General features: G+C 40.8%; 1 long non-coding RNA gene across 1 annotated transcript; it reads left to right on the top strand.

Annotated features, from left to right (window-relative positions):
- Positions 1 to 594: 594 nt before the first annotated feature.
- Positions 595 to 1,886, top strand: LOC129349760 (uncharacterized). Its single transcript, XR_008602872.1, has 2 exons — positions 595 to 1,551; positions 1,666 to 1,886. It is a non-coding gene; the product is annotated as an uncharacterized LOC129349760 (long non-coding RNA).
- The last annotated feature ends 8,454 nt before the right edge of the window (positions 1,887 to 10,340 follow it).

Raw genomic sequence — 10,340 nt, 5'->3', positions numbered from 1 at the left:
TTCTTTCTCTAAGTGGAATTTATTTTGTAGTGTATCAAAACTTTCTAATTGATTGTCCTTTACAATCTGGAAAAAGACTTTTATTCCTTTTGTGATCCAGGTCTTGAATCTGGAATCATAACTGTTTGGGATAAAATTTTGATCATATGCAAACCAACTGAGCATTTTTATTTCCTTGTCTAATTTACACCTTTTAATTAGCTCTTTCCAAATTGTAAATACAGATTTTATCCATGGATTCTCCAAATTATCAGTGGATTCAAGTTGTTTATAATCTGCTATTATTGCTTGTAAGGGGATGTCAGTAGTCCCTTTGCATTCTATATCCTTCCATGTTGCTTCATATTTCGGATCGCACCAGTAAAGCAAGGCTCGAACTTGAGCTGAAATAAAAACAGGGGAGACCCCAACCTCCTTTCCCTTTTGGCAATTGTAAGGTCTTAAAACGAATGCGGGGTCTCCTTCCTTGCTATATAAACCTAGAGAGAGTTTTATCCCATTCTACAAATAGATGGTTTTGTTGTAAAAGTAATTTTACAATGTGACTTGTATGTATGTTGCTGCCCTCTGGTATGGAGGACTAAAAGTGCCAAAATTAAATAAATAAATACATCATTAAATAATTAATTAAATATGTCATTAATTAATTAAAATTGGAATTAAATATTTCATTAATTAATTAAAATTGGAATTAAATACTTAAATGTGTTATTAAATAAATATATCATTAAATAATTAAATATGTCATTAATTAATTAAAATTGGAATTAAATATGTCATTAATTAATTAAAATTGGAATTAAATACATAAATGTGTTATTAAATATGTCATTAATTTATTAAAATACCAATTCATTTTAAGTAAAAAACATATTTCATTATTTCACTATTTAATTAATTATTTCATGGTCCTTGTGTTGCAGTGGATCATGAATTTATTTTATCTGTCAACCTCGCCCGTCAAAGTCGGTGGGCGGATCCTAACACCTGATTGGTTACCCTGCACATCAAGTCAAGGCAAATCGATTCCAGATAATGGATTGACGCAGAGCTTGTGAACACATTCCGATACACTGGGTGGCGCTATTCACCTCTACGTTGGTTTGGATACTCAATAAAACAAAACTTTATTAGCAACCGCTAAAGACTCGGTCCTCTTTCCCAAATGTTGATACATGCGGTGCAAGACAAATTTTCCTTTAGCATTTCCTTTAGCATCTACTCGGCGCGCCACGGCTCGTCTCGGTTTAGTTGTTTTTCCATTACATTGAGAACCACCTCATCGTGGGTGGAGTCGTCATAGCACGGCGGTCCGAAAGTCCCTTACCGTCATTTCTGTGCGACACAAACGCAATGCAACAATGTACATGGAGGCGATAGTACACCTGCTGCTCGGTCTGTGGCTTTCTGTCAGATTCAGAGTAATAGAAGAGTCGGAGAAAGCTGAGAGCGGCGAGTCGAAACACTGAGGAGACACACAGGAGAGTTTGGGAGGCGATGCAGCAGTATCAAGCCGAAGACAAGCGGATATGAACTAGACGACATATCAGGGTAAGCTAATGCTAGTTCGCTAGCTATCGTGTATCAGTCCTGTGAACGACCCTGTAATGGCTGCAGTTTATCGCTGTTAGGTATTAAAATATGTGTGCTGTGTATGTGTTTCAGATGCTCTCTGATGAGACTTCATGGGATTTACCTGAAGCAGCAGCACATGAGCCTGCAGTAGCACAAGGTGTAGAGGAGGAGGGCAGAGATGTACAGGATGCACTGATGCACTACGTGTCATGCAAAGTTATTCTTCTTGTTATACTTCTGTTTTTCGGTCCCCGGACCGCTATTGTTTTCTTTAATGCAATTCTGACAATAAACTTTTGTAGATGTGTCTATGCTATTGTTTGTTTGTGAAGGTTAGCAAGATTAAATAAAAAATTAAACGCCAAAACATTAAAACAGCTGTTTTAAGAAAATTACAGTTTGATAAATCAGTATTGCTTTGGTGTAATTCAGTCACCGGAATTATGAACCATAAAGGAGTTTGTGTTAAAACATGTTAAATCCCATTAAACACACATACATTATTAGGGAATATAGAATTGTTTGGTTCAGACTGTTGACTCTTTTTCTACCAGTGTCTTAACAGACAAAATGAGAAGTTATGATGCAGTCACATAAGTCACAAAATAGTTTATTAGTCAGCAGCAAAATCAAAACTATTTACAATGTGCAAAGTACAAACTGTGGTGGGCCTCTCCTACAGTGGAGGACTAAAAGTAAAACTATATACAACTACAGGTGCTGGTCATATAATTAGAATATCATGAAAAAAGTTGTTCACTATTTCAGTAATTCCATTCAAAAAGTGAAACTTGTATATTATACTCATTCATTACACAGAGACTGATATATTTCAAATGTTTATTTCTCTTAACTTTGATGATTATACCTGAATACTCTGCTTAGGACATTCTACGACTCTGTGGTAGCGTCTGCTATTTTCTATGCAGTGGTCTGCTGGGGAGCAGGGAGCACTGAAAGGGACAGAAAGAGACTAAACAGACTGGTCAGGAGGGCTGGTTCTGTCCTGGACTGTTCCCTGGACTCCATAGAGGAGGTGGGTGAGAGGAGGATGTTGGCAAAGCTCACATACATCATGGACAATCCCTCTCATCCACTGCATGACACTGTGGGGTCTTTAAGCAGCTCCTTCAGCAGCAGACTGAGACATCCACCCTGCAAGAAAGAGCGCTATCGCAGGTCCTTCATTCCATCTGCTATAAGACTTTACAACATCAGCATCACTGGCTGATGTTAACATAAACTGGACTATATCATTACCACCCCAAACCATAAAATTTGCACTGACATTCTTGCACTGCACATCTCTGCACTTTTAAACTTTATTTTTATTTTTATTTTTTCTGTTAAAAATTTTTTTCACCCTTGTATATATTGTAAATAAAGCTGCTGTAACAATGTAAATTTCCCCTGGAGTGGGGAGAAATAAAGAACTTTATCTTATCTTATACTAACAAAAATCTCAAATTTGGTATCTCTGAAAATTAGAATATTGTAGAAAGGTTCAATATTGAAGACACCTCTAATCAGCTAATTAACTCAAAACACCTGCAAAGGCCTTTAAATGGTCTCTCAGCCTAGTTCTGTAGGCTACACAATCATGGGGAAGACTGCTGACCTGACAGTTGTCCAAAAGACGAGCTTTTTCATGATATTCTAATTATATGACCAGCACTTGTAAATCTCAAGTCTATGGGAGGTGGACTCGCTGCCCACTGCCTACCCAGCTACCCCAGCTGCCCCAGCACACCCAGGAATGACTGGTTGAAGGCAGTATTCTGGGCCATCTCCTCCCGCTGTAAGGCCGCTTCATTCTCTCTTGCCTCGCTGAGGAACAACCAGATGTTCTCATCATGCTGGGCATGACTCCACTCCTCCTCAGCCTGCATCTCCACAAGTACGCTAGGAAGGTCCAATTTTCTGTGGCCCCCTTTCCTCTTGCCTAGACCAAAGACAGAAAAGTGATCAGAGTCAGCTTTAATGGCCAAGTAAGTACACAATATACACGGAATTTGGTTTCGGCTGTTGGTGTCATCCTAGGAATATGGAAGAGAATAATAAAAAATAAACAATAGAAAGAGGAACAGGGAGGAAAAAGAAATAGTAAAATAGAACACAATATAAACAGAAATGTACAGCTAGACTGGAATGTATGAACACATTAGCAAAATGGTAATTGCTATAAACACAGTAGTGGTGATTTTTGTGTACAGGGCTCTGTAGTCCAAATGTCCAGGGTGAGTGGGGTCTCTGATGATGTTTTCTGCAGTCCGTACTATGGGCTGTAGTCTGTTTCTGTCCTGCAGTGTGGTTGATCCAGAGGTGCACAGGACAGATCGGATGACTGCAGTGTAGAACTGGATCAACAGCTCACGTGGCAGGCCATGTCTCCTCAGCTGTTGTAGGAAATACATCCTCTGCTGAGCGTTTTTCAGGAGGTCCTGAGAGATTGTAGTCCCCAGGAGCTAGAAGGACTCCACAGCTATGATGTGATGTGTTTAGCCACCCGTCCATCCATTTTCAATCATGATCATGTCTTTGATACTTTAATAAACTTCTGGCACTCTTCGCTTTAACCAAAGCACAAGCAGTAACTCCTCCACCACAAACAAAAACGACGTGGTGTGAACTTCACTTCATCCTGTGCACATTTTGGAGTTGGTAAGAACAGCTGTGTTTTCTCATTTTTATGTATATTTTCATTCAGTTTCACAGCTACCTAGTGACTATAAGAAGAATGGTTGCAATACTACACCGCACCAGAACGTAAATTAATTAGAGTGACTTACTTGTTAAATCAATGGAAAATAAATGCAGCTGCATGTGTTCTGTTTATGTGTCACTGTAGCTACATGTAGCTTTCATCAGGCGTTCCTGAGCTGGCTGCTGCACAGTTTGCATTTACACCTGCCTGAATTCTTGGTCGTTGGTCTCACTGTTCTGATCATGCTTGCAGGCATTTACACCTGTAGTAATAATAATAATGCGAAAATCAACCATGCTCTCTGTTTACCGTGTCTTACCGGTGATAAGACGTTGCTGTGACGTGCTGGAGGTTGATGTTGACAGGGTCGGTGTCGAAGCTGGTGCTGGAGAGGAGGCAGGGGAGCTGGGGGCTCCGCGATGGAGGTGGAGTAGGCTTCGCATGTGGAAAGGGATTCTTGAACAGAAATAAACACTCACTCTAAGTACAAGAAAAACACGGCATGCTGACTGAAGTATTAGCTTCTGAGAGCTAAACGTTAGAAACAGCAGCACGAAATACAAGCAGAGCACGGAGTTAGCGCCGATGGCTAACTAGCTATCTTATTGTCTGCTACAGGAGACAACGACGTTACTTTCTAAAAATACTTGTTTGCTTAAAAGAAGCTTGCCACCAATGGGATAAATGATGTATAAGTTTCTTGAAGTCACAAAACACTCACCGTCCTCGAACGTCTCCAACAATGCAGCGGCTGAGTCTCCCTCCTGTTGCTCGCCGGTGCGATGTAGCCATCGGTGCCAGTAAATAGCTTCCATTAAACCTCTTCCAACACCTCCTGGTTGACCCACGCCGGCCGTTGTGGTCCTGGGTGGACCGATAGTCACTTTTGAGCTTTTTCAGCTTCTCCCGACACTGCTTCTGTCCTCTTTATATACAGTCTACTGTATATGTGAGCGGCCATCCGCTCAGAGACCTCCTGATAAACTTTCTCCGTCCAGCTCTCTCTGTATTCTTTGGTCCGCCACCAAAGACAAAGTCTCGACCTCTTCATTCACCCACGGTACAGGTCTGGCTGTCATATTAAAATTATGAAGAACAGAGAGTTTCGTGAAGAGCAATGCACACCATCGCTGTTTACAGTCGTTTTTTAATGCAGGATTTTGTTTTCGTGCTGGAGTTGCTCTGTGTGTCGTCACTCCCTGCCCAATCAGTGGCCTGCACTATGTAAGTAATGTATGTAAATGTATGTAAAGTAATGTATGTGCTGAAAATTAGTCCGTATGGAAACGCTCGCAAACAAAGATGAGACGAGCCGTACCGTGCCGAGTAGATGCTTGTGGAATCGCGGCTAAACAGACGAGCGGAGCCGTGCCGCGCCGAGTAGGTCCTAAAGGAAAAGCGCTCGACACTCAGCATCGCTGCAATTTGACAGGCTGGTAATCCACAAAGAACGTGATGTTCCAGAACTTCCCTCGGTATGCCAAACGCCGTGGTCTCTGTGTGTGCTCCTGTTGCACCCTGGTACCAGAAAACCGGCGGAGTACTTCCTCTAAATTTGCAGTCACTCTACGGTCAACATCTTGGTCGGAAAGTGCGGAAATAACTTCAACAACTTCAATAAATTCCTCTGCTTTACACGCTACATGCTCGCGGTCAGCAGGTCCTGCTTCCACATACTCTGCAAGGTCTAAAATATCTCTCACCAACTCTCTAGAAAGTTCACAGCGACTCTCCCTCTACACAGCCTCCATGTTTAGAAAGACTTCTACTTCCGGTTTCAAGGCAGACAAAAGCAGTGGATTAGACTAGATTCACGTTAGTCCCGCCCACGGACTTTGACGGGCGAGGTTGACAGATAAAATTAATTCATGATCACTGCAACACAAGGACCATGAAATAATTAATTAAATCGTGAAATAATGAAATATGTTTTTTACTTAAAATAATTGTTATTTTAATAAATTAATGACATATTTAATAACACATTTATGTATTTAATTCCAATTTTAATTAATTAATGACATATTTAATTCCAATTTTAACTAATTAATGACATATTTAATTATTTAATGATATATTTATTTAATAACACATTTAAGTATTTAATTCCAATTTTAATTAATTAATGACATATTTAATTCCAATTTTAATTAATTAATGAAATATTTAATTCCAATTTTAATTAATTAATGACATATTTAATTAATTATTTAATGATGTATTTATTTATTTAATTTTGGCACTTTTAGTCCTCCATACTCTGGTGGCACAAATGTGAAAAAGGAAGTTAATAAACGATGTGAAACGACAGGTTATGGGCCCAGAGGTCGCTGGAAAAAGGCTGCTAAACACGGATTTTGTGCGTCAAAACCAGTGTTGTGGGATTCACAATGGAAGATAAACTGTTTATTGACAAGCTGAGCGGACCTGAGAACTTGGCAACTTGGAAATTTCAGTTGGAACATCTACTGAAAGCAAAAGGACTGTGGGGTATGGTACAAGAGATGGAACAGCTAGCTGCAGATGCTAATGCTAACACTCGAGCAGAGTTTGAAAGAAAGAAGGAAAAAGCATTTTCAGTGTTGGTGCTAAATGTGAGTACACCCCAGTTATACTTGATTACAAGCTGTCAGACCCCCAAGGAAGCATGGGAGACATTAAAAGCGCAATTTGAAAGAGACACTGTTGCTAACAAGCTGTTTCTGAAAAAAAAAGCACTTCCGATGTGAAATGAAAGAAGGAGAAAATCTTAATGATCATTTGAAAAGAATGAAAGAGCTTACTGATCAGCTAAGTGCAATAGGTTCTGTGATTAAGGAAGAGGACCAGATTGTCACTCTCCTAGGGAGCCTACCACCCAACTATGCAACTGTTGTTACAGCTTTGGAGACAAAAATGGACAACTTAACACTAAAGTTTGTCCAACAGGCACTGATAAATGAAGAACAAAAGCAAGAGCATGCTGACAAAGCACAGTGACCAGTGGTGTATCAGCCATGTCATCTCAGGTGTGTGGAAATGTTCAGGATAAGTCAAAAGCAGTAGGAGTAGATAGACCCAGCTCATGGAGATGTTACAAATGTGGGAAGGAGGGACATATCAAGCGTGATTGTCCAAGCACAAAAAGAAAGTACAAAACACACAAAGCTAAAAGCATGATGTGTGAGGATGCAGAGGACTCATATGAGGGTGCCTTTGTTGTAAGTGAGTCAAGTAAAATTGAGCTACAACAAGGAGACTGGTTGATTGACTCCGGAGCATCAAAACACATGACATGGAACAAAGATGGACTTCAACAATACCAGCAGTTCTCAGAGCCACAATCTGTAAAACTAGGTGACGGCAGAGTGGTTGAGGCTCTTGGACTGGGAAACATAAAACTGAAAATGTCATTCAGAGTTAGTGATGCAAAAAATGTCACTATGTATGATGTGTTGTATGTTCCCAAACTGTCTATGAATCTTTTCTCAGTGGGAGCTGCTGCCAAGAAAGGCAATACAGTGAAGTTTAAAAAATCTCGCTGTTACATACGAGGAGATGGAACTCTTCATGGAAAGGGAACACAGAGAGCTGACGGTCTCTATCAGCTGGACATCGAAGGAAGCGACACAAGTTGTCATGAAGCGTCAAGTGCATCGGTTGCATCAGCGAGTCTGTGGCATCAGCGCTTGGGCCATACAACAAAGCTGAAAGAACTCAAAAACATGACAAAAGGAGTGAACTTTGCTGCTGAAGATAAGGAAACCTGCTGTGAAGCTTGTGTTGAGGGCAAAATGTCAAGAAAGCCTTGCAAGCCAGTGGGAGAAGTCAGATCAAAACGCAAGTTGCAACTAGTACATAGTGATGTCTGTGGTCCGATGCAGACTGAATCATTTGGTGGGAAAAAGTACTTTGTAACTTTCATTGACGACTACTCCAGATGCTGCAAAGTGTATTTTATGAAAGAGAAAAGCGAGGTTCTGAGCAAGTTCAAGGAATTTGAAAAAACTTTCTCAAACGAGTGTGGACAGAAAGTAGCAAGACTCAGAACAGATAATGGTGGAGAATACACATCAAGAGAGTTTCAAGAATATTTGAAAGCTCAGGGCATCCATCATGAAATGACAGTACTACATACACCTCAGCAAAATGGTGTTTCAGAAAGAAAAAACAGGACTCTAGTGGAAGCTGCTAGAAGTATGCTGCTTCATGCAAGACTACCAAACACGTATTGGGCCGAAGCTGTCGCAACTGCAGCTTACATACAGAACAGATTACCCACGTCTGCTCTAAAGAAAGAGACGCCCTATTAAAGGTGGTATGGAAAACGACCGGACATAAGTCACATGAGAGTATTTGGCTGTGCTGCTTATGCACGTCCCAGACACAGAGAGAAAGAAGCTGGATAAAAAGGCCGTAAAGCTTCGCTTCATTGGATATGCAACTAACGCCAAAGGTTATCGTTTGTGGGACGAAGAAAAGAGTACTCATTCGTAGAGATGTTGTATTCAATGAAACAGACCTTGGATGCAAACAGGGTGAGAAAAACTCCTGTTCAGAGAATGAGGTAACACTAAACACCGATGGAAGACAAACAACTACTGAGAACACTACTGTCAGTGAGGCTGTGAGAGAAAGTCACAGGATCAGAAAACCTCTAAAAAGATATGGATATGATGAGTTTGCTGATGTAGCAACAGTCGAACATTATGCTAACGTGTTGTGTTACTGAGCCAAGCACACTGAATGAGGCAATGTCGAGTTCAAATGTAAAGGAATGGCAGGAAGCAGCTGATCTGGAATATGAATCACTGCTGGAAAATGACACATGGGACTTAGTGGATTTACCAAAGGATCGGAAAGCAATTGGATCAAAATGGGTGTTCAAAGTCAAGCATCATAGCGATGGACAAGTAGAAAGATACAAGTGCAGACTTGTTGCCAAAGGCTACTCACAGGTTTACGGTGCTGACTATGATGAAACATTTTCACCAGTGGTACGGTTCAGCTCATTTCGTACACTGTTATCCTTCGCTGTGCAGAACAACCTAAAAGTACATCAAATGGATGTTGTGACTGCTTTCCTAAATGGACACTTGGAAGAGGAAATCTACATGGAGCAACCAGAGGGCTACATTCAGCCAGGACAAGAACATCTGGTGTGCAAACTGAACAAATCGATATATGGACTGAAGCAGTCTCCACGCTGCTGGAGCAAAGCCTTTACAGAATTCATGAAAAGTATTGGTTTTACACAGAGTACTTCAGACCAGTGTGTATTTGTCAGATCAGGTCAGGAGTTGGAAATATTGGCTGTGTATGTTGATGATTTGATTTTGATTACAGAGTCAACAGAGAGCATGAACAAGCTGAAAAACACTCTGAAGAAGCACTACAAGATGAAGGACATGGGTGAGCTGTCCTACATTCTGGGCATCTCAGTGATTCAAGACAAGGCAAGAAACCATGTTATACTTCATCAGAGACAGTGCATTGAGAACATCTTGCAAAAGTACGGAATGGACAGTGCCAATCCTGTTTCAACCCCAGCTGACACAAACTTGAAGTTGAAAAAGAATAATGATGTCAGTAAGTCTGTAAATCCAAGTACCTATCAGTCAATGGTTGGAAGTTTACTGTATGCTGCCATGGTGACAAGACCAGACATAGCACAAGCAGTGAGTGTTGTTTCAAAGCTTAATGCAAACCCAAGCAGTACACATCTCACAGCTGTGAAAAGAATCCTTAGATACTTGAAAGGAACACTTAACCTGGGACTCAAATACCAACAGTCAGACACAGGAGCTTTGGTTGGATTCTCAGATGCTGATTGGGCAGGTGATCAAGATGATCGGCGCTCTACTACCGGGAACATCTTTCTTCTTGCTGGAGGAGCTATCAGTTGGCTTAGCAAGAAGCAGGCAACGGTCGCACTCTCAACTGCAGAAGCTGAGTATGTTGCTTTAAGCCACGCTGCACAAGAAGGAACTTGACTGAGACGACTACTGCTGAACTTGGAATGGAGACTACACCAATGGTGATCCTTGAAGACAATCAAGGAGCAATTGCAATCACAAAGAAC

This window comes from Amphiprion ocellaris, chromosome 10 (genome assembly GCF_022539595.1).
Source record: "Amphiprion ocellaris isolate individual 3 ecotype Okinawa chromosome 10, ASM2253959v1, whole genome shotgun sequence".
Lineage (NCBI taxonomy): Eukaryota > Metazoa > Chordata > Actinopteri > Pomacentridae > Amphiprion > Amphiprion ocellaris.
The sequence above is the reverse complement of the archived record's forward strand: the minus strand, read 5'-3'. Positions and strand labels throughout refer to the sequence as shown.